This window comes from Nannospalax galili, unplaced genomic scaffold (genome assembly GCF_000622305.1).
Source record: "Nannospalax galili isolate Female #2095 unplaced genomic scaffold, S.galili_v1.0 scaffold768, whole genome shotgun sequence".
NCBI lineage: Eukaryota > Metazoa > Chordata > Mammalia > Rodentia > Spalacidae > Nannospalax > Nannospalax galili.
In genome coordinates, this window is record NW_008360317.1 from 5,260,797 (window position 1) to 5,279,071 (window position 18,275).

The 18,275-nt window shown below is 45.0% G+C and overlaps 1 long non-coding RNA gene across 1 annotated transcript in view; it reads left to right on the top strand.

The window, feature by feature from the left end:
• The first annotated feature begins 17,399 nt into the window (after positions 1-17,399).
• LOC115068744 overlaps positions 17,400-18,275 on the top strand; it is a 16,352-nt gene continuing 15,476 nt past the window's right edge. Inside the window, exon 1 of the long non-coding RNA XR_003848084.1 lies at positions 17,400-17,460. This is a non-coding gene — a long non-coding RNA (uncharacterized LOC115068744). The remainder of the gene's footprint in view (positions 17,461-18,275) is intronic.

Consider the following 18,275-nt stretch of genomic DNA (forward strand, 5'->3'; position numbering starts at 1 on the left):
TCTCTGTGAGTTCAAGGCCAGCCTGGTCTACATAATGAGTTCCAGGCTAGCTGGGCTACAGGGAGACCCTATCTCAAAAAAGACAATACTACTACTACTACTACTACTACTACTACTACTACTACTACTACTACTACTACTACTACTACTACTACTACTACTACTACTACTACTACTACTACTACTACTACTACTACTACTACTACTACTACTACTACTACTACTACTACTACTACTACTACTACTACTACTACTACTACTACTACTACTACTACTACTACTACTACTACTACTACTACTACTACTACTACTACTACTACTACTACTACTACTACTACTACTACTACTACTACTACTACTACTACTACTATTACTACTACTACTACTACTACTACTACTAATAATAATAATGTACTTTTGTATGTGCGAGTGACATGGGGTTCATAATACAAATTCTATTTCTTACAGTGGGTTGTAGGGGGGGAAATGTTCACCTGTCTGGGCTGTGCAGAGAGCAACTAGTGTTGCCAACCTAGGCCAGGCAGGGAGGGGGCTCATGTCCCTCAGGGTCTGCTGGAGGGTCTGTGGGTTTGATGCACCCAAGGACAGGCTGTTGTCACAAACAGTTGCAGCTGATACTTCCACAGTGTCTCAAGGCTTCCATGGAACTGCTTGACAGAAACTGTTGTGTCCAGAAGTGAAAGGAGCTGGGAGCCAAGAAGTCCGAGAGGTGCATGCTGGGGATGAAGAAGCTATCACTGAGGCCACTGAGGAAGCCACTCAGGAAGAGCTGGATGCCAGGAAGAGAGGCTTTGGGGATACAGTGGGGTGTAATAGTCCCAGGTGGTGGGATTTCTTTGATTTTTATGGGGGTAGGAGTGGGGTGGGGTGGGGAGGGAGTTCTAGCTGTGAACTACCAGGCTTTCTCTGGATCCTAAAGGCCACAGGCAGTATGTGTCCCTTCTTCAGCAGGAGTCCTTCAAGGTCTGGTGATACAGCTGCTCCTAACACCTCTACCCAGCCTCATAAGCAGATACAGTTAGCACAGTGGGCCTCAGCTGGAGGGGATTTACCCTCCACCCCAGGAGACATTTGGCAATGCCTGGAGGTATTTTCAGTTGTCACACTGGGAGGCAGGGGGAGTGGGACTGATCACATTTAGTGGGTGGAGGCCAGTGAGGCTGCTGATCACACTGAAGGTCACAGGACAGCCCCTGCCACCCCCATGACAGAAATGATCCAGTCCTAAATGTCAATAGTATGCAGGCTCAGAAGAAGCCTAGTTAGAGGAGAAGAAAATCCCAGGTCTGTTTCTGGTCCAGGAAGTTGCTTGGGTGCTTTTCACAAGAGAGAGCGTATTAAACTTCACTTCCTGGCTTGGTTTCAAGTGGATAATTATAACCCGCTTACCCAAAATTTACACTGAGTTTCAGTGGTATCTCTCTTCATGCTTAAAGAAGCCCAGTGTGGCTGTATTCTTGACAACAGGGCAGTATTCTATGCCTGGATCAGTTACAGGTCAGCAGTGGGTTAAACAGTTGGTCTGCAAAGTGATTTGAAACCTTCAGGGATAAAAAGCAGGAAAACAAGAAACCCGGGACATTATCGTCATTATTAATTATTAGTGATATTACAGCATTTATTCAGCCACTCACGATTCCCACAGGATTCCTATTAGTACTAAGGTCAGAACCAGATTCATGACCTTCAGTCTAAACCTACAGACAGCCTGGAATTAATAAGTTAGCCGTTAAAAGCAGGGCACTCTCCCAGTGCGAGTAGCTTCAGTGCTGGGAGAGGCTTGGCTCTGGCAATGCTGAGCTTCAAAGCAAATCTCCCATCTTCTGTTTGTACTTGCTGTTCCCTATTTAGAACAGAGCAGCACATACATGTCTGTTGCTTCAAGACAAGAGCAAGTTCTGAAGGTATTAAATAGAGTCTCACTTCCAGCCAAGCAGAGCGCCTGGAACAAGTTAAGGACAAGGTTCTGTCTGTCTTTTCCCTTCCATTTCAAAGATTACAATAATTTAGAGTGGCAAGATTTAAAATCAGAAGCCCTGATTGACACAAGGAATGGTTATCATTTTAGAAGCCACACAGACTAGTTTGTGAAACTGATTTGTCCTTTTCTTCTTTTTCTAACCACCATATAAATGGTAAACAAGCTGCAGGCCCCAGGCATACAAAGAGCAGGCATTTCGAATTGGTTTATTCATTTTCTCTAGGATTTCTGTCTTTACAAAGATAGTATCAATTTCATCCTTAATAACATGGAGTTTTGGCAAAGTGCAACTTTGAGGGTTTTGAGCGGTAATACTGTTGTTTTGCTGTTGACACATCATTTATTAAATAGGTTTGGAATGGAGATTCTTGGCACCATTCTTTCTTGAAGATCCATATTATTTCCTGGCACAAATGATCCCTTTTATCTATGGGAAAGAAAGCCACTGCTTTGGTTTTTTATTACCTAAAAACATGTATTTTGAAGATGCTACTGAGAGACAGAAATTTTAGTCAAAGGGGAAGAGTCTGACTTGCAAAGCAAATTGGTGTGTCTTGGACATAGCCTGGCATTGCCCTGGGACCACCACAACAATGCCAAGAGTCCATACTGGTTGGCTCTTCCACAGGTGCCAATCTGAGTTCCAAGTGTGAGTATAGGTAACTCTCGGCCTTGCCATCCCTTTCTGGGGTAAGTGCTAATTGCTGCCACAGCGACTTTACAGCTTAGAAAACCAAGGCTGCGGAGGCTGGGCACTCTACCCAAGATCATGGAGCAGAGATAACAGCTAGAATTTGCAAGAAGCCAGCTGTTTTCTACAGCCCTTGCTTTTGACTTTCCCTCAACAAACCTGTGGTAATTATATAGTTTGATTTTCAATTTTTTTTTAATTTCCACACCAGTTACCTCTTGCTCAGGAAGCAGATGACCCCTGGAATCCTGGAACATGACTTTGTGTAAAGACTAGATTTGGAAATGGCTAGATGTAATGCCATGTGAAGGCAAGTCCTGTGTGAGCAAATCTGGTGCCCTATGAGATCTGTTTATTTGCCTTTTCTCCTATTTTAATTTAGGTGATGGGGTGTTTCAGGATTTTTTTTTCAGCCTTTTTCTTTTTGCTCCTCCACTCTCCCTGCACATGGTACAATTGATACCATTTGAAGTTCAATTACACCTCCAGCACTGCCTTGTGGGAAGCATTTTACTGTGTGGCTGTGTTTTTGGAAGCTAAGTGTGTGGCAGTAATAGCATGTTTATCTTGGAGGGGTGACTTGAAAGGCAAGTTTCTTTCTTGAACATGAGATATATTACCTCCTCACCTGGGATTCCAACCTTAGGTAGCTAAGGGAGCCAATGGTAAAACTTGAGTGAAAGTGGTACTTGGGAGACAGGAGCATCATGTGGTCAAGGCCAGTCTAGGCTAATGTAGTAAGACCCTTCCTCAAACAAGAGTAAAAGAAAACCAGCTGTGAGGTGCACGCCTATATCCCAGCACACACGAGGGGCAAAGCAGGAGGATCATGAATTGGGGGCCAGCTTGGGCTACATAGCAAGATCCTGTCTCAAAAGAAAAAAGAAAATTGAGGTTGGAGAGATGGCTCAGTGGTTAGGAGCACTGGCTGCGCTTATGGAAGACCTGGGTTCATGTCCCAGCACCCACATGGTGGCTAACAACTGTAACTCCAGTTCCAGGGAATCCCATATCCTGACCTCCATGGACATTGCTCGAATGTGGTACACTTACATACATGCAGGTAAAACACTCATACACATAAAACAAACAAAAAAGCAGAAGAAAGAAAACACAAGATAGTGTAGGGGTGAGAAGCCATTTTTCACTCATCAGATGAAACCTTATCAGGTAAAATGCGGCTACCTGCCATTTCTTCAGTTTAGTGCCAATGTGTTCCCCCAACCCCAGAATACTTCCCCACCCCACCCCCGACCTTCCTACTCACTGTCCTACAATGGGGGTGGGTAAATTGGTCAGCAAATCACCACTTTCAATTATATGTATTCAGGCTTAAATATGGTCATTTTTGTATTAAGTTGAAAATGGAGCCATTCCCTAACAGAAGTTCTGCGCTGATGGCACACGTAGCGACTTGGTATGGCCCAGGAGGCCCTGGATCAATGCCAGCTTGCTTTCTAGCCCTTGCACCTAACATTCCCTGCCCTGTAGCTAGCTACACCATGTGGCCTACACCCCTTTACTGCAGATAGGGTAGAAAGCAACGTGCAGTCACCTCTTAGAATCTCAAAGACTGGCTTTCTCTTTTGTCTGGGTTGCCACTCTGCAATGTAGCAGTTCCAGGGTGATGACTGGCTGTGTGGCTGAACCTCAGGACTCAGAGGGCATTCAGTGTCTTTGTTGAAAGTAAATGATATTTCATGGGGCAGGGCGTGGTGGCACACACCTTTAATCCCAGCACTCAGGAGGGAGAGATAGGATCTCTGTGAACTTGAGGCCAGGCTAGTCTATATAGGAAGTTCCAGGCCAGCTGGGACTACAGGAAGACCCTATTGGGGGAGGGGGATATATTTCATACACTTCATACCCCTGGAACTTTCTTCCATGCAGATCCCTCATCTTGGGATAGGCCTGGAGGTGTCGCTCAGTGGTAGCACACTTGGTTAGAATGTGCAAGGGTCTGATCCGCAGCACTGAAAACAAAATTTATATAAAAAATGGTCCAGATGCTTACTTGTCTTCTGGCTTCCAACCACTCCTTCCAGTCATCTTCCAGTGAGAAGCCTGTCTTGGTGGAATCCACTGATTGAGACACTCTCCATGACATCCTAGGTGCCCTTCACTTCCTCTGCACAGTCCTGGAGGGTGGCTCACAATACTTTGCCTCTGGTTCTCACACAACTATGTTCATTTGCTCTGCCTGAGAACCAGGGAGATCTAGATTTATGTGTTTGTTTTTTCCTTTGAGACTGTCTCCATGTAGCCCTGGATGACCTGGAATTTGCTCTGTAGACCAGACTGGCCTCAATCTCACAGAGATCCACCTAACTCTTCCTCCTAAGAGCTGGGATTAAAGGTATGAGCCACCACATCTGGCTAATATTTTTATTGAATAAAAGAATATATCTTTTTGCAGAGGAGCCTACTTGGGAAACAACATAAGTCAAAAGATATCTGATGAATATTGATGCTTAGAATGAAATGAATATGGAAATGCCCCAAATCCAAGTGTGAGGTAGTTGCTGGGGCCACTTGGCCAACACATCCCAGATTTTCCAAACTCTTCATTTTCCAATGCTGTGAGGATGTTTCAAGTGTCCCAAGTAGTGCAAACTTGGTTTGTGTGGGTTATGATTGCTGCAAAGCAAGCAACCAGGAAGGCTCTGGGGGTCATGTGCTGGAGCAAGGATACTGTTTGTCACCCAGCATCATGCACAGGGCCAGGCCAGCTACATGAGGTATTACATTTACAGGTTCTTTCATGGCTGCCTCGGCACTCAATAATGCCGTCTGTTGGAATTCGTTTATCCTGGAGGCTGCCTGGAACACGGGAGTGATGGGGAAAATTTTCCTCTTGGAGGTAGCCCTGTGCGTGAGCAGAAGAGACAGGACAGGAATGCTGTTGTGCTCCCTGAAGGTCCCTAGCTGCTCCCATACCTACAAAACACTTGCAAATCAAATTTGCCCAGGAGGATCTTGGAGGCCCAGGATCTATTGAAGCTTTTCTCTCTGTAATGACTTGAAAGTCTGGAAGACAGGTCAGCCCTTTCTCCTTTTTTTCAAATCCTTACAATATTCAGCTCAGTGTTTAACACTCAGTGCCCAATGTATATTTACAAGTTGAATTGAACACAACAAGCAGGGTTTATATTACTTCTGTAAACAGCTACCCTTGTAGACCCAAGAAACTAGAAACTTTGGTTAGTATCATAGTTAAACCTGTCCATGATGAGTCTGTGAAAGGGGCTACCATATAGTCTGGAATTTTGCACATAGCCTTGGCTTGAAATAGTTTGTCTTTGTTTTTTGTCTAAATATATTCACAAATTTTACATCAGAAGTTTCTAGTTTGGGTCTTACTATAGCTGAAGGGCATTCATAGCAACAAGAATGGCAATAATACTGAGAAACAGTGCATGAACCACTTGTCATGTGCCAAGCAAGGGAGCTATATGAGCACTCAGCTAGTGAGGCAAATAGAGGTAAGACGGTGTCTCTGTTTATGGCTTTGCCATCTGGGTTTTTCCGGACTTTTCAGCATGCCTGAAACTCTTTGCTGTGAGCTCAGTATATGTTTGACCTGGTGAAGGAAGAAGCTTGGGACAGATGAGTTGGACAGTTTCAGCAGAAGTCTCCCATATCTGACTGGCTTTCTAGTTTATGAATGGATCATGGCAGCTGATAGCAGTGGACGACAGTCAGAGGCCATTTTAACCACCAATTTAACTTTTTCCAAGGAGGCCTACAGAACATTTAAGACTCACTATCTACCTTTTCTCCTTATACTTCCTAGACTCTTCCTCTGTATCCTGTCAGACCAGCTTCCACACTCCTTCAGGAATTTCCCAATGTCTTTTGCAAAGTCTATTAAAAGGTGAGAAAAAAGCATACAAGTGCAGACCAAAAAAAATAAGTTCATCTCAAACTGACATTTTCCCTTTTCCCACCGGTGGCAGGAAGCTGTTGATCTTGTACCTTCCTTCTTTTTTTTCCTTTTTCTTTTTGGTCTTTTTGAGACAGGGTCTCTGTAGCCCCAGCTGTCCTGGAACTCACTATGTAGACCAGGCTGGCCTTGAACTCACAGAGAGCCACCTGCCTCTGCCTCCCGAGTGCTGGGATTAAAGGCATGCGCCACCACGCCTAGCGCCTTCCCTCTTACAAACTGCCATTTCTCTTGCTAGCAAATCTGTCAGTAGCCAAAGGGCTGAGTAGGGTGAGGATGTACCCATGGCATTGTGGGAATCACAGAACCAAAGCTAAAGGACAAGAGACACAGCATCATGGGTTTTACTTCATTTCCAAAGACATCAAAGGGGCAAGATTGGTAGGCAATTCCCAAAGGGTCTGTCATTATACAGGTCACAACCTCTAGGGCAATGATAGTTTGCGATTACCAGAAACTCCAGAAATATCTGGATAATACTCTACCACTCCTTAAATCTTTTTATTGCAGTAAAACATTCACAGTATCAAAATTAGCATTTTAATATTTTAAATGCACAGTTGAATCTCATTAAGAACATTCACATTATTCTCATTCTCTAATCATTGCCTCTACCTAGCTCCAGAACCTATCCATCTTGTCAATCAAACTCCATCCTGACCACCCACCAACTCCTCTCCTCATTTTTCCCCACCTTTGCCCCTAGTAACTACCATTCTACTTCTGTTTTATGAACTGGAATCCTTTAGGCACCTCCTATGAGTAGATAATATTTGTGGTCTATGGCTGACTCATTTTAGCTAGCATAATGTCTTCCAGGCTCATCCACGTTGTGCAGGTAGCAGAATTTCCTTCCATCTTGGGACTGGATATTTATTTCTCTGTATTTACAAACCACACCTTGTTTATCTATCCATCCATAGTGATCATTTGGAATAATAATGTGAATATTGTGAATAACGCTGCCAAGGATATGAGGGTACAGACACCTGTTTCAGACCCTTGCCTCTTTTGAGTATATGCCCTGCTGTGGTTTCCATGAGAAATGTATTCCAAAGATCCATATGTGGGCTGGAATGATGGCTCAGCCGTTAAGGGCACTGTCCATTCTTTTGCAAAGGACCCAGATTTGCACCCACATGGCAGCGAACAACAGTCTGTAACTACAGGGGCTCTGACAAAAAAAAAACCCATCTTTCCAAACCTGAATTCAAAGATCCACAATTAAAGGCTTGGTCCTCAGGGTTGATAGTACTGGGAGGTTGTGGACCATTAAGGGAAGGGGCTCAGCCAGGTGTGGTATGTATGCCTGTAATTCTAACACTAAGGAGGCTGGAGCAAGAGGACTGTGAATTTGAAGACAGCCTGGGCTACATAATGAATTCCAGACTAGCCTGAACTACTGAACTATGTGGAGAAACTCTGCCTCACTAAAGAGGTAGAGCCTCCTGAAAGGTCCTTAGGGCTGGCCTGGAACTCACAGAGATCTGCCTGCCTCTGTCTCCCAAGCCTTAGGGCTTTAGGGCATGCCCTTGAAGGGGACTGTGGGATCCAACCCTTTCTTTTCTCTGTGCTTCCTGGCTCATGGTATAGTTTTTGCTCCAACACATGTTCCTGCCATGGTGTGCTGCCCTCACCTGAAGCCTAAACCAATGAGGCCACCCTGTGTTGGACTTGAACATCCAGAACTATGAGTCAAATCTCTCTACTTCATAATTAGCTCATGTCTGGAAGTGTTTTGTTGAAGGCATCTACTAGAGGGATTGCTGGACCATATGCTAATTGGTGTCTAATTTTTCAAGGACCCTCCATACTCTTTTCCATGGTTGCTGTACCATTCTGATGATACAAGTCTTTGCAAGAGACATGACATAAATGTATTCTTAGATTTTTCAGTGATGCTGGGCAAATAACTGAATTCCAATCTGAGGTTCCCTATCTGCAGAGAGAAGGCGGGCAGTTACTATCCCTTTAAGGAAAGGAGGGAAATATTTCCGAGACTAGCAATTGGTTCAAAATACACCCTCATTCCCAGGGTCAGAGCCTCTACTACCTCTCTCTTCAGCATGAGCTGGGCTTCCTTTTGCCATGTAGCTTGGGGTGGCCTTTGGGACATATTTGTGTGGTTAGGGTCTGATATTGGCACCACTTATCAGATATGGATATCAAAGACCTTTCCTGAGGCAGGTTGTTTAGATAAAGGAGCAGCCTCAGTTGGCAGACACATTACACCTGCATTTCTGACTTTTTTTTTTTTTTGAGACAGGGTCTCTCTATAGCCCCAGCTGGCCTGGAACTCACTATGTAAACCAGGCTGGCCTTGACCTCACAGAGATCTGCTTGTCTCTGCCTTCCAAGTGATGGGACTAAAGGTGTATATTACCATGCCCTACTGCATTTCTGACTTTTTAAGTTCCTCATCTTCCTGTTTGTTGTGGTCACAGATATACAGAAAAGAGTATCTATAGCATCTATCTTTCCTGGCCTTGACCAGGTCTGGCAATTTGAGAACATGCTTTGAATTTCTGATTCTCTCTTGTGTTCATGTTAGGCCCGTTGGAAACAAGGAAGGCCCCACACATACCTTTCAGCAGGAAATACAAGTGGTATTGGCATCATGTCCTTGGGAAGGTTGCTGGCAGCCACACCCAGTCCCTGGGTGCTTTGGACAGGCCAGAATTCCAGGTGTCCTCTGGAGACTGGCTGTGTGGAGCAGCAGGGATAAGGATGCTCCACAGAACTCTCAAGTTGGGGCATAGTTCCCACAGTGATCACTCCAGAGTAGTTCTGCTATCTGTGGCCAACAGCAATGAAGCCTTCCTATGAAAACGTAAGGGTGGGTGAGAACTCTCTCAAGACTGACTTAGAACGTCTCAAGGAAACCAGGTCACACCTGTATCTCCTAGTAAAGACTCAATTCATGTGTCAGCTGGCAAGTTGATGAGTCCTTCTAGCCAGTAGAGAAAGGCCTTTGACCATCTTGGCAATGCCAGAAGAATACAGTCTTGAATAGAGACTGTACCCAACTGCTGCAGTGTTAGCCAGGCCAGGCCTCTGGGGATAACTGTGGTCACTGGAGTAAAGTCCCCAAGGTGCAGGGCTCTGTCTGGCTCTGGCCTGTTCACCTGTTTCCCAGGCTCCTGCAACAGTATCCAGTGAGGTGAAAGATCATGTGTCTGCTGGAATCTTCTTGGTCTGGGCTGGAGAAAGGGCTCACTTCTGAAAGGAAAAGACAACTATGGGGCCCTCCCTTTGCAGTTCCACTCAGGGAAGGCTCTGTCCTGCTCGCTCCTGTCTAGAGATGACCATGCTTTTTTCCAGACTTTCTCCTGTGATTATGCCTGTCACAGCAGACTACATTCAGAAGCAGGAGAAAGACAAACACTGCAGTGCTCAGTTAACAGGCAGGCACATAGCAAAGATGACGCCTTCGCTGGGGGAGAAAACTCCTAGAGGCAAATAAGGACATATTTGCATACATATGCATGCTTATACCGGAACCCCTAACCTGTAAAGGGCCCTCCTGTTTTCCCTTTTAGAGAGAGACTGATCTGCTGATCTCCTTTTCAGGATATGCTGAAAATAAAAATTAAACTACTAATGTTCTACAAATTCTGAGAGGGAGGAATTACGAAATGAATTTGTCATTTGTATTTTAAATAATTGTAGGGGTTTTGTGTGTATGGTTCTGGGAGCTGACCCCAGGGCCATGTACATGCATGTGGGACACAAATACTCTGACTACTGAACTGGAACCTCAACTTAGTATGTACTTTTCTTTTTTTAGAGACAGAATCTCACTCTTCAGTCCAGGCTGGCCTTGAACTCAGATCCGCCTGCCTCTGTCTCCCAAGTGCTGGGATGAAGGGTATGCGCCACCACACTCCACTAAGTATTTTGAGGACTTTTCGGGAGAGAGCAGAAACCAAGGTAAAACCAATGCTGTACCTTCATTTGAAAAGGAGAGCAGATCACTGGTTTCTTCCTTGTGTGTCACACAGTAGTTTATCTTTCTGTCTTGAGAGAACAAATATGATTCAGAGAAACTGGGCCCTGTCTTTTGCCAGGATCATGCATTTTCCAAAGGGAAAACGTAACTCTCACTTTGGTACACATCAAGCCGTGTTTGTTTTCTGTTCCTTAGAAGTCAGCTCTGGAGCGGCAGGCAGCTGCGAGCCCGGCTCTACAGCGTTGTGTAACCGCCAGGGAATCACGTTGCACCCACGACTTCCACAGACTTCTACTGCAATAATAAGCTTGAGCTTATTCAAATACAAGAAACAACCCCAGCCAGCCCCAAGTCACGTGCCCGGTTACATGGCGTCCAGATCGAGAAGCCGGCTGGCAATCATTAACTAATGCTTCCCAGGGAGAAAATGCAGACTTTGAAGGGCCGAACTCCGTTTTTATGGAACTGTGGTTTGCACTAGAAGGTATCTGGGGTGGGTGGGGTGACTTATTCTTGTTTTCCTAAGGAAAGGGACGAGAAACCAAACTCTCCTTTCTTGAGTTGTTCTCCCAGAACTTCCAGACTTGCACCGCATGGCCTACCTTTCCAGACCCCAGACCCGGGATAGCCCGGCCGCAGCATCCGCAGTCCGGCCTGGGAGCCAGGGCGCGGCCGGGAGACTGGGCACCGCCCCAGCGCTGGGGTGATGCACCACGACATTCCGGGATGACTAGCGGAGAGCCAGTTTTCTGTGCTGGAGAGGTTAGCGCCAGGCGTTCCCGGAGGAGTAAGAGGGTTCCAGGAGGCAAGGCGAAGCTGTGGGGGGCATTCCGGGTTTTCCAATCAAATGAAATCTTGCTATGATCAGACCAGAAGATCAGACCAGAAACTGCAAGGGCCCTGCTTACCTGGCAGGTTCCCTGCTCAGCCTTTGAATTTAGAACGAAGCTCTTTCTCCAAGTTGGATAGTGTTACTTGGTGCTTTCAAAAACTGCGAAGATCAAGTTGAATTTGTTTGATTTAAGTGTAGAAGTGACAATAGTGGGCGTGAATGTACAGAGAAAAAAGCCTTAACAGAAATAATTTCTTAAAAAATAATCCGAGTTCTTTATTTCACATTATATGAAAAGTACTTTCCTCAAACACTGCTATAAAGATTCAGTCTTAGAGGAAAATCCAATAGTATTCTCTGGAACTTTATATTTTTATTTCATTTACCGCTTTTTCAGAAAAAAAAAAAAACACGATTTCTAGTTTTTCTAGGTTCACAGTATTCCTGAAATATAGTTACTTCAGGAAATTTACTCATGGAGTTTAATTTTCCCCCTTTCCTTACCTTTCCTACAGCCTCTTCTAAAACCTAAAAGAGGAGACCCAAAGGGTGGAACTTAGATTTTGTAAGGCTTGAAGCAAATACTTTTGGAATAAAGAGAATATAACATTATATGTACAAAATTAAGTATTCGTCCCAAAAATTTACATTAAATATATTACTAACTGATGACCACATCTCAAGTACTTTTTATCCTGCATTTTAGGGCTTTTTTCTCCTACAGGGGCTCAAATCCAGAGCCTCCCATTTGCCAGGCAAGTGCTATACCACTGAGCTTCATCCTCAGCGCTCTCCTGCCTTTTTGAGAGAGGGTCTCTCAGTAACCCAGACTGGCTTTTAACTCACTCTGTAGCCCAGGCTGACCTTCAACTTTCAATCCTCCTGCCTCAGCCTCTTAGTGACTGAGAGTACAGGTTTAGACCACCAGGCCAAGCTGTACACTTTTGATGATAGAAAATGTTTGCATGATACAACTGTGGGGCTGCATCTCTTTCACATCTGATTTCTTTTCCACTGGCTGGCAATTCCTCTGAGGCTTGAGTGTGATGTGAGACCTCAGGCTTAAACTGGTAGGAGTGGTCCTGGAAGCCTTTCCTACTCCAGAGCAGTGGGCAGTGGCTTACTACTGCCAGGGAATAGTATTGCTGTTAACCCAACTTAAAGATACCTACAACTCATTCTTTAGCCAGAGCCCTAAAATGCACAGGGTCATGCTGAAGCCACCGAAAGAATGAACTAGGACTCTGGGAAATCCAAGTAGAAAGAGGCAGCATTCTAAAAAATTTGGGAGGTAGGGGGTGAGCTAGAGAGATGGCTCAGTGGGTAAAGGTGCTTGCCACCAAGCCTGACAACCTGAGTTTGATCCCTGAAACTCCCAGGGAGGGAAAGAGAACTATCTCTGCCTGTGAAGCAACATGCACACGCACATGCACATACACCCCACAAGCACAAATTATATGTAAATGTTAATTAAAAAATTGATGTGTGTAATATGTGTGTATTCATGTTAGTGTGTGTGTGTGCGCGTGCATGTGCACATACAAAGGTTGATGTTGGGTATATTCCTTTATTGTTTTCCACTAGATTTACTGAGTCAGGGTTTCTCTCTGAACCTGGAGCTTGTTGAATAGCTAGTCTAACCTCTATCTCCAACTTCCTAGAGCTGGGATTGTAGGCAAATCATCATGACTTCCAGCTGTTAGAATTTTATGAGGGTCCTGGGGATCCTGACTCATGGCCGTGCACCTGTGAGGCAAACGCTTTATCCATTGAGCCATCTACCTAGCCTGGCAGTTTTCTTCTTCTTCCTCCTCCTTCTTCTTCTCCTTCTCCTTCTCCTCCTCCTCCTCTTCCTCTTCCTCCTCCTCCTCCTCCTCCTCCTCCTTCTTCTTTTTAATTGTACATAGTAAAGGTACACAGCACTATGTTTTGGTCTACATATATATAGTGAAATAGTTGCTGTAGTAAAAAAATGTACATATCTCTCATCCACATTTACCATTTTTGTTGGGGAGGGTACCAAAATATCTACTACTTCAGCAAATATTCAGGATACAGTACAATATTGTTAACCAGATACTGTACATGAAACCTCTATTCTTTTTTTTATTGTTCTTTTTTATTTTATGTGTATGAGTGTTATGCCTGCATGTAAGTGTACCCGTGTTATGTAATGCCAGTGGAGGGCAGAAGAGACTGTCAGATTCCCCGGAACTGGAGTTTACAGACAGTTGTTAGCTGCCATGTGGGTGCTAGGATTCAAACCTGGGTCTTCTGCAACAACAGTCAGTATTCTTAACTGCTGATCCATCTCTCCAGCCCCCAAGACCTCTATTCTTTTAGCTGCAAAGTTGCTCTTGACCTGTGTCTCCCATTTCTTCTCCCTCCCTACTCCTGGTAGCCAGGGTTCTACTCAGGATCTATTTATTCAATCTTTTCAGAAAGATTCCCCATAAAATGGATGCCATATAGCATATTTTTGATTAGAGTCAGGCTGACCCAGTAGAGCATTCTCCAGATTCACCCATGTTCTCATAAATGATGATGTCTCCTGACTGTTCATGTTCTGTTGTCTAGGTATTTGACCATTTCTTTACCTAGTTAGCTGGCAATAGCATTCTGTTCAACAATGCTGAATAACATGGGGATACTGCTACAAGGCACTGATTTTGTTACCTTTGGGGGTACACCCAACAGAAAATATCTCTCTCTCTCTCTCTCTCTCTCTCTCTCTCTCTCTCTCGGTATTTTTTTGAGACAGGGTCTCCCTGTAGTCCCAGCTGACCTGGAACTCACTATGTAGACCAGGCTGGCCTCAAACTTACAGAGGTTTGCCTACCTCTGCCTCTTGAGTGCTGGGATTAAAGGCCTGTGTCACAATGCCTGTCTAGAAAGTCCCTTAATTATGAAAATGGACTATTTTATTCATGAGTTATATTAGTTGTCAGAAAATGTAGTAAAGTTCTATATTTTTTAAGTTCTCCAAAAGTATGAGATAACATATTAAAAGAAATGGGTTCTAGGGACTGGAGAGATGGCTCAGCAGTTAAGAGCACTGGCTGCTCTTGCAGAGGACCTGGGCTTGATACCAGTACCCACGTGGTGGCTAACAACTGTCTGTAACTCCAGTTCCAGGGGAATCCAAAACTCTCTTCTGACCTCCATGGGCATTACACGACATGAGTCCATTTAGATACATGCAGGCAAAACACTCATACATATAAAATAAAAAAATAATATTTTTTTTTCCGTCTTTTTGAGACAGGGTCTCCCTGTAGCCCCAGCTGGCTTGGAACTCACTGTGTAGACCAGGCTGGGATAGAACTCAGAAAAATCCACCTGCCTCTGCCTGCCAAGAGCTGGGACTAAAGGTGTGTGCCACCATGCCTGGCATAAATAAAATAATTTTTAAAAAGGGCTTTAATTCAATTAATTACTTCAGATTGACTTTAACAAAGTCATCCATTCACATTTTCTTTGAACTGTCATAGGTTTCTGATATGGAAATGTTGATGTCCTGATTGCTGATATATATGTCTCCTTATTTACAAAACAGAGGTCATGATTCATATTCTTGGTTTTTTTTTTGAGACAGGTCCTTATGTAACCCAGGCTGGCCTTGAACTCAGTGTGTACCCAAGGACAACCCTGAACTCTTAATCTCTTGCCTTTGTCTCTCAAGTACTGGGATTACAGGCATGTACCACCAAACCTGGCTGATGATCATTGTAACTGCCACCACAGGATTGTTAGGAAAAGAACATGAAGAAAGGTTCTGATTAAAAAGAAAAATACTATGTAAAGCATTTTTTATCATGACAATCAAATAGTCTGTATTCTTTTAGTAAGTTGAAAGCATACCAAAAATTGTTATATCAAGAAAACCAAAGCCAGAGATGGTTAAGAGCACTGATTACCTTTGCAGAGGACCCGGGTTCAGTTCCCAGAATCCACACAGTGGCTAGCAACCATTCATAACTCCAGTTTCAGGGGATCCAATGCCCTCTTCTGACCTCCATGGGCATTACACACATGGGTGCACTTACATACATGCAGGCAAAACATTCATACACATAAAATAAAAATAAATTTAAAAAGAAAACCAAAGCCAAGCATGATGGCCTGTGCCTATAATCCTAGTGCTTGGGAGATGGAGTTATATAGTGAGTTTGAGGCCAGACTGGGCTACTTGAAACTGTCTCAAAAAAAACTGAAATCAAATTCCCAATAACAAATAACCCATCTGGATTACTTAGGATAAAGATGAACTTCTATGACTAAGATAGAAGCAGAAGTGTGTTTCATTCTGAGGCGAGTTCAGTGTCTAGGCAGGAGACAAAGGACTCAGCTCCACTCGTGTAGTGGGTAGGTGTCTTCCGAATGTCTCACACCATCCCCCAGTGCACAATTATCTTCTCCCTGCTCAGAACTATCTGCGTTTCATTTGGCTTCTGGCCTGGGCTTATTGATGAGTCCAGGATAAGAATGACAACTTCACCTGTTACTGAGTTTAATCCACACAAAGGGTTAGGTGCTGTGTTGGAATGTACAGATCCAGGTTTGTGGACATTTGTCAAAGCATAGCCCACTTATGACCTAGTTTGCTTGCCTCTGCTTAGTGAGTCACTGATGGCAAGCAGCACTGCAGGGTCAGAGGGTTTTGCCTATAGTTGCTTGACCCCAGGGACTTGGGCAGAACCTCCTGGCAAATGAGACACATGGAAGAAGATTGCTAGTCACTGTTAGGTTCCTGGCAGGCTCCTAAAATGGCAGGGCAGCTCCCAACACCCTAAAATGGTGGGTTTGAACTTAGCCCAGCCAGGTCCTTCTGCTTGTTGGGAAACCAACCAATCTGGAGCTAAACTGCCCACCTACATCATGGAAAGTTACCTAACCACCTAACTACCTATAAAAGATGTCTGACTCCCCCTGCTCACTGCTATTTCCTTGCTCCCTGAGAGGCCGCCCAGTGGTCTGTTTGCTCTCAAATAAACTACTGCCCCCTCCACCCCCCATAGAATTGTCTGGTCAGTGGTCTTTGCCAGTCTGCTTCCATACAGTTACCATGAGGCCAACCAGGAAGCAGGCAGCAAGCTTCTGTAAGTACCCTACCATCGCAGAGTTGATAACAGCAAATGATTGTGTGAACACAACAGCGGCCATGCAGCAAGCCTTAATGCAGATCTACTCTGGGTACTTTGAATTTGGGTCTCCCTGTAGCCCCAGCTGGCCTGGAACTTGCTATGTAGACCAGGCTGGCCTTGAATTCACAGAGATCCGCCTGCCTCTGCTCCTGAGTGCTGGGATTAAAGGTGTGTGCCACTATGCGTGGCTCAAAAAGTTATTTTCAAGGCTGCAAGTATAGCTTGGTGGAAGACTTAGCATGCACAAGGCACTAAATTCAATCCCTAGCAACACTTCTTCCCAAAATCTGGGGTCTAAGCAACCCTCCTTCCCAAAATCTGGGGTCTAAACAATTCAGATGTACCTGTGGCAAACTTATATGGGCATCTCATGTAATAATTGTTCAGTGTAAATTCTACTTAATAAAAAGTCTCTTCTGGGATTGGAGGACTCAACCCCAGGAAGGGTCCTCCTTGCAGACTGATACTAATGAGAACCATGCCGGATGATAAAGAAGAGGAATAGATAGCCTCATTCTAGAATTCTGTGTCCAGCACACCAGTTTAGCCCCAAGCTGGCTTCTCTACTTCTTTGCTTCTCAGGAGGACTCTGGGAGTGGTTCCATTATTCCCTTTGCTCTACAAGGAGAAGCTGGGCTTCTCCCCAGGGGAAAGTCTTTTTAAAACTGGAACTCAAAACACAAACATCTGATTCACTTGGCTGGTGTCTAGGTGGCAGAATTTAGACCTACAGCTTCTTTTAAAAAATATTTTATTTATTGCTCTCTCCCACCCTCAGGCTTCTCTCTCCTGGGTCCCCAGGAGCACTCTGGGCCTGGCCCTGCCTGCACCTCCCTCTGCTTCCCTGGGCCTGCCAGACCTTCAGGCCTCTCTCCAACCCGAAGGCCTCTCTCTCTGGGGTAAGTAGATCTTGCTCTCCTTGCCTTGATTCCCCCAGTCTCACTTACCCTCCCATCTCCCCAGCCTGTCTCTCCTAGCCTGGGCCCTGTCCCATTCCTTGTCTTGGCGCCCCAGACAGCTGGGGAACCACCACTGCTTCTTCCAGATCCTGTGCATCCAGAGCAACTCAGTTCCTTCTCGGGTCTCCAGGGGCACTCTGGGCCTGGCCCCACCCTCACCTCCCTCTGCCTCCCTGGATCAGCACAACTGGCCAGCCTCTTTCCTGGACGCCAGGGCTGACCTTTCCTCTTCCTGGTCCTTTGCATCCAGACCAATCCAACTCCTCAGTGCAGTCCCTAGGGGCCCTTGGAGCTGCCTCCCGCCCCCATCTTCCTTTGCATCTCTGGGTGGCACAGCCACCAGCTGCCCTAGACCAGCATCTTTCCTGGGCCCTGCTCCCAGGCCAGTCCAACCCCCAAAATCCTGAAGCCAAAGTCTATCCTGGAGGGATCCAGACCTTAGGAGAAAGCCTGAGAGCATCTGATCCTCATCTGACTTGGTCCTCTGTGGGAACTCCTGAAGACAAAAGCAATCTGGCCACTCCAATATAAGATCAAATGAGAGAACTGGAAGCTTAGAGGAACCAGCCTTTCATGCCCAAAAATTAAACCACAAAGACACATAAAGCTCACAAAAAGAAGCAGACCTAAACTTGAAGGCTTGAGTCTCACACAAGAATCAGAAACTACAAAAGAAATTCACACGTCAAAATCACAAAGAAAAAACAACATGAAAAACCAAATACCAATAGTCCTCTAGAGGAGTACAATGAGAA